Source organism: Cricetulus griseus, chromosome 4, assembly GCF_003668045.3.
Source record: "Cricetulus griseus strain 17A/GY chromosome 4, alternate assembly CriGri-PICRH-1.0, whole genome shotgun sequence".
NCBI classification, from domain to species: domain Eukaryota; kingdom Metazoa; phylum Chordata; class Mammalia; order Rodentia; family Cricetidae; genus Cricetulus; species Cricetulus griseus.
Genome location: NC_048597.1, coordinates 11,671,045 through 11,677,791, shown reverse-complemented (window position 1 = coordinate 11,677,791; position 6,747 = coordinate 11,671,045). Strand labels below are relative to the sequence as shown.

Below are 6,747 nucleotides of genomic sequence, written 5' to 3'. Positions count from 1 at the left end.
GTATTTCTAATTACAGCAAATTCGCACATATGTTCGGAGAATGCATCTTTATTTATTGAACCTTCCCATCTACGCTTGCCCTTCTAATATGTTAGAGGTTTTTATTTATTTATTTTTTAGATTTTATGGCATCCTTTTATTGTACATAAAACTCATTAGATGTCCAATTATCACCCGTCACTTGCTGTCTTTAATTTTACACACATTACAGTTTTCTTTGCTGCTATTGTATGATCTTTGAAAAAGTCTGATGTTACTAAGCAAAGTTATGAATTCTTCTGGGTTGTATTTGTTTCGTTTGTTGAGTCTCTTAGACATTATAGATGGACAGTGTTCCTGTTTTATTCTGTGGCTGTGATAAAACATTCTGACCCAAAGCTACTTAGGAGAGAGAGGAAAAGTGTGTCTGGCATACACTTTCAGGCCAGTCCATCATCACCAAGGGAAGTTGAATAGGAGTCCAAGATGGAGCACAGGCAGGAACCATGGATGAAGGCTGCTCACTGCTTCTCTTTGGCTCACTCAGCTTTCATACACAGCCTGGGCGCACCTACATAGGGCTGGTCCCACTCACAATGCTGGGGGCCCTCCTACACTAATCATCAGTGAAGACAATCCATCACAGACATGGCCATCTGCCATCTGGTCTGGGTGGATGCTCAGCTGATCTTTCCTCTTCCCATGTGATTTGTGATTGTGCCAAGTTGTGAATGGAAATTCACCAGTACACTCAGGCTTTTGGGTGTCTGGCACTAGAGATTCAACTCAAGACCTGGAACATGCTAAGCGTATACTCTCCCATTTAGCTGCGCATCACAACTCAAGAGGAGCAGTAACACACTTGCACCAATTACTCTCTACTAACATTTTAAAGTCCTTTCGCCTTCCTGTAATAGCTCCTTTTTCCTTTTGAGTTTAGGGAGTTTCTTCTGCAATGTTGAATCTCTTAGGTATTTATGGTCTCCTATTTGCTCCTGTTTATGACAAAGCATCTAGGTTAAAGGTGTTTTCTTTCACTCTAAATTACTTTTAGGATGTATTTCCTCAGTCCATCCGAGGATCTCTATTTGTCTGTCAGCTAGTGAGTACTCTAACTCTCCCTAGTGACTAGAGATGAAGAAGGGAATGAGGCTGGGAACGGGAGAAGGGCCTGGACCGGGCATTGAAGCCCCTGATGCTGGTTCACCATGAGACAGTCCCTCCACCCCCACCCCCACTCTCCAGCCACTCAAGTAGTCTAAGTGTCAGAGTTCTCTCAGTCCTCAGTCCATGGGGACTAATGAGGATTTGGGGCTGCTGTCTTGTTGGTGTTATTTTTCAGTTAGTAACCTAAAACACTGCCTCAGTCACATTCTTCCTGTCTCCACTGACCTTGACCTTGGATTTATTCTGGAATTTTTCTGGGGAAAAACACAATGTTGGTGTATTTTATTTGTCTACTGAGATGCATCCCATGAAATCCGGAACTCTCACTCCAGTCAATAGATTTTATTTGTCTACTATTTTGGTATATTTTATTTGTCTACTGAGAATGTTACTCAGCAATTTTGGGTGATGTTGCCAAATCTGTCACTTTAAAAAAAGGAAGAAAAAGAATGACAACCCTCCTTACCTGGTCTCTGGAAAATCTTACTTCAAAAATGTGGCTATGAACATGTTGTTTAAATTTATATCTTGTTTTTACAGTGTGTGTGTGTGTGTGTGTGTGTGTGTGTGTGTGTGTGTGTGTGTGTGTGTTGCTTAACGAGAAGGAGAGAAGGATGCCATTTGGTTCTGTGAATTTGCTCAATGATGAATTGGAGAAGGTTTGGAGGATGACTGGGCACAGCATCTTATTCTGTTTAAAGTAATACATTTTGTTTTTCTTTTAAGACAGTCTTGCTATACAGTCTAGCTCGGCCTCAATTTCACTAGCCTTTCAGTGTTCTCATAGTACATATTTTAACACTCATGGGATTATATCCTCTATAACATTTTGCGATTATTTAAATGTAGATTGTACATGTAAGAGAAAAGGCAATGTTTGTCTTCTTTTCCTCCAATTTCTACCTTCTCAGACACCAGACACCTTCTTCCTCCCAGATACACACACATGTATATACAGTTTCAAGTTAGATTCCACACATGAAAGAAAGCATGTGATATCTATTTTTGAGTGTATTTTATTTTGTTTAACATGATGTTCTTTTGTTCCATTGATTTTCCTGAAAATGACACATTGTCATTATTTTTTCAGGGCTGAAAAAATTTTTGCTATGTATATACATCCTGTTTTGTTTATACACACATCTATTATGACTTCTAGGTGACTCTATGCCTTGGCTATCACGAATAGGATATTAATTAAAGTGAATTTGCAGATATCTCTGTAGAATACTGACTTAAAATCTTTGTAGTTGGGTGATGGGGAAATATTTCTGTGTAGGTTTATAAATAAAGTACTTGCTTGGCCAATGAGACAGCAGGTTAGGCTAGACTAGGAGTCAAAGAGGATTCTGGGAAATGTAGTAGAGAAGTGATGTTCCAGACAGGAAGTGACATAGCAAGGAGACTCATATTTAAGAAGAGGAAAAAGGAAATGTCGCTCTCTTTCCCCTCGGCTCTTGCTCCAGCGGCACGATGTGATCCACCAGCTAGGAGGGACGCCAATAAGGCATCCGATAAGATAAGTCTTATAAAATATATAGACGTATGATAATTGATACTGAGCTAACAGATGAGAATCCTAGTCATTGGCCAAGCAGCATTGTAACTAATACAAGTCTCTCTGTGTATTCATTTGGGCCTAACTTGGGCAGGTGGCTGGTGTAAAGCTTACACGTGGCAGTGGGGCTCAGCGGCTTTTGGCAGAAAGATTTATTGTAACATTTATCGTAACAGTTGGGTCCTATGGTAACTCTGTTCATGCTTTCGATAGATATTCACACTGGTTTCTAGAGTGGCTGAACTGATGTATCACTTCTAGCATACATAAGGGTTCTTCCTTCTCCACCCTCACAAGCACTGGCTGTTTGTATTTTTGATAATGGCCAAGCTTTATACATTTATAAAGCTTCCACACAGCAAAAGAGCAACCAGCCTAGCAAAGAGGCAGCCTAAAGAGCAGGGAAAATACTTGTCAACTCTGACAGGGGATTAATAACCAGAACCTAGAAAGAACTCTAAAATATGAGTGAAAATAGATTAATATGTCTCTACCTGTGTAAGAATAAATTCAAAATGGGCCAAAGACCTTAAAGAAAAACCACTTTGAATTTATTTTTATGCAAGTTGAGACATATCAATCTATTTTCATTCTTTTATAGGTGGATATCAGTTTTCAAAAAAAGTATCTTCCCCCCCAGGATGTTTTGATAGTTTTATCAAGAATTGGTTTGATGTGAGATGTGAGTCTATTTATGTGCCATTTATCCTATCAGTCTATGTATCTATTTTGGCACCAACACCATGCTTTTCGTTATGTGGCTCTTTAGTGTAATTTGAGATCAGGTGTCCTGAGGTGTACAGCACTGGACTTTCTGAGTTGCATTGCTTTACTTCTTCAGGGCCTTCTGTCCCTCCTCATGAATCTTAAGATCGATAAAATACTCTAAGAAGCAAGTCGTTAACATTTTGATGGGGATTGGATTGAAACTGTAGATTGTTTTTAGTAATATAGATATTTTTGCAGTATTAATTCTGCCAGTGAGCCTGGGAGGTCTTTCCACCTTTTAGTGTCTTCCTCAATTTCTCTCCAGTCACTGAAAATCTTTATCTTAGATTGCAAGAACTGTCATACTTTCCAATTTTATTTTTCTTCACTTCTTTCATCAAAACCAACCAGGTACCTGTTTGTTATCCTTACATGTAACAAAATTCTTGATTTTCTGCTTTCTTTACTCAAATGCTTGTGTTTTATGGAGTGCTTTTCTCTCCTACATGATGCATTTTTAAATTTTCTTATATATATATATGTATATACATATATATCTTAAATTTAATTTCAAACTTTTCTTTAGAATCATAGAGAAGTAATCTGTCCTCTGATTCATTGCAGTACTTTCATGCATGTTTGTTTTAATAGCATTTTCTATGTTAATATTTCAGTTTCCCGACTCATTGGGAATGGTCTTAAGGAAAAATTCCTAGTTTATAATTTTTCTTTTCTTTTTTCTTTTTTTAGTGCCTACATATACCAATCTCAACAAAGAAACGTCTGTTGACTAAACAAACCATCTTGGGAAGAAGATGAATTTGAAGCAAAGGATGTAACTTTGGGAACTTAATTGGAAAACATACCAACCTAACATTTGTATTTTAGCGAAGAAAGCTTACAACTGAGAGAGTCATGGTCATTTAAGAAATTCGGGGACTGATAGATTGTCAATGGAAAATTCTGATTCACCTTCCAGGTTACCCCTGGTCAAGACAGAGGTGGTGCTTTACAGCTGCAAGTAGAAACACACACATCAATGGAAAAATATCTCTCTATTACTGCTGCAAATGGAATGGAGCTGGTCTGTACCTGTAGTGACTGGGAATGGAGCCAACCCATACCTATGGTGTGTCAGCTGGCTGAAAGCCAAATTTTCTGTGGCTTTGACGGTTTTGATTGTGTGTAACCATATTACATAAATACTCATGAAAAACTACAGAGATCTGTCTCCATATCCCCTAAATGGTAGATTTTAAAGATAAAAGGCCCTTCTCTACATTTGCACTGTGAAAATGTATGAAGACACATGTATGCATTCCTATGTTACACAAACTTATAAAATATGTGAATACACAAGTATATATTTCATGTGTCATACAATCTTATCGGAAGCATTGGAACGCATGTGTCATTTACTTTTAACCCTCCTCTGCACTGTCTTCTTCTATCACCACAAGTATACAAAACTCCTTTTAGGAGAAATAAAAGCCACTGGTTTGCTAGCCCTTCTGTAGCGCTTATAAGATGTCAGCACCCTATAGTGAATTGGCGTTATTTGCTCTCCTACTTACCACTGCAGAAATATTAATAAAATGGGTGCCCGCAAACAAATACTCTTAACTCATTGCCACCCGGTAGCCTTGTAAAAATGGAAAACGTGTCAGTTTGAAGACCTGAACATAAAAGGAAGATGTGGTGTTGGAGACCCGTCTTGTGGGACCCTAACTCTGCCATACTCACTCCCCCGGCCTCCTTCTGCACCATTATCTGAATAAATGAGCTTCACGGAGAGCGATGTGACAGCAGAGAGTACACCTGCTGTGTGGTGTGACTGGTGCAGCTTAGCAAGTGGCTGCCAGGGAAGCAGTTTCCAAAAGACAGGGAGGAGAGCTGTCAAGGTTCGCTCCCTGTGAAATTCGCCTGTCAGAGAAGATGATGCATTTGGATATCCCACGCGCTTACTTTCCTTTTCCAGCAGTTACCCTATCATTTCCAAGGCTTCCACAATTTTGCTGCGACTTATCCTTTTAAGGGGCTTTTCCTCTCTCTCGTCTCTCCATTGACTGTGAGTCCCGAGAGATGAGTGACTAGAGTCAGGACAGACAGGACAACCAGCCTCCCCGGCACTCCCTATCACCCCACTTGCCGTCACCCCACCTGTCGGTCTTTCACTTCATCTGGAACAGGAGTGAGGTTTGACTTTGTTCATCAGGGTCTCAACAGTGGACTTTTGTCCGGGAGCGCTCAGGAGAAGGATGTGAAATCTAGAGGGCAGGACAGTCGCGAACAGCAATGGTGACAGTGAGCTCTCCTGTGGAAACTGCCTGGTTCCCTGAAACCTCACAACTTTTCTGTTTTGAACAATAGGTGAGCCGTTGAGGCTATAATAGTATTCATCCCGAAGTGTTGGTAAATGCTACTGTCATTCTGGTTTATGCTGTGGAGTCCTTGTTTACAAGCCTTGTCACAATCTTGAGGAAGTAGATGTCATTATCCTCACTTTATAGATGATGTCCCTAAAATACAGAGAAGTCAATGGGTTGAAAGGTCTGTGTTAGAATGAAACTTGGATGTCTCACTCAGGGTGATAGAGTTTTCAATGTATGTTTCCCAAGAAGGGCAATTTTCATCTCTTAGGCATCTGGTCTGGCTCCCTCTGCACCAGTGGAGGCAGAGGGCAGGGTGGCTATGTGGAGGAAGAATTTCTATGAGCAGAGGCAAGGACGCCTTTAGACCAGGGTCTCTGATTTCAGTAGAGCTGTTCCTTTAGGGTTATTTCACAGCTAGAAAATAGCAGTGAGAGAAACAGAGGGCTAGATTTAAGTAAGAGCTCTTCTCCAGTCCCGAACTGTAAGCTATTAAAAAAAAAGTTATACTTTCTCCTTAATGAACTGTGTTATGTAGGTACCAAGAAAGAGCGGCATTCCAATTAAAAAAGTATTGATTGCTCATCTGTTAGTGTCATCTGCTTATAATTAATGGCCACCCAACTCCCGGTGGTGATTTTCATTGTGAGTCATCTCAGGTCTTGCTCTTGGTTTATGGAATATTCCACTGTGGTTGTGAGCTCTTTCACATGGGTGTTTCTCTTGCTATTAAAATACACGTTTTCATGCTAATCTACATAGCCCCACAGTCACTTTGAATGGAAGTCAATGGAATTTAACACATTCCAATGCCTTCTCTTGCATACTTGCAAGACCATTTATGTCTTCTGGGCTCTTCTGTGTATAAACAACTAAACACTCCCATCTAAAAAGAAAAGAAAGAAACACAAATTCTTCAAAAGTAACAAAGCTCCAAACCAATCAACCACTGGAAAGAAAGGCAGA

General features: G+C 39.9%; 1 long non-coding RNA gene across 1 annotated transcript; it reads left to right on the top strand.

Annotated features, from left to right (window-relative positions):
• Window positions 1–2,760: 2,760 nt before the first annotated feature.
• Window positions 2,761–6,366, top strand: LOC113835325. Its single transcript, XR_003484771.2, has 2 exons — window positions 2,761–3,386; window positions 4,163–6,366. It is a non-coding gene; the product is annotated as an uncharacterized LOC113835325 (long non-coding RNA).
• The last annotated feature ends 381 nt before the right edge of the window (window positions 6,367–6,747 follow it).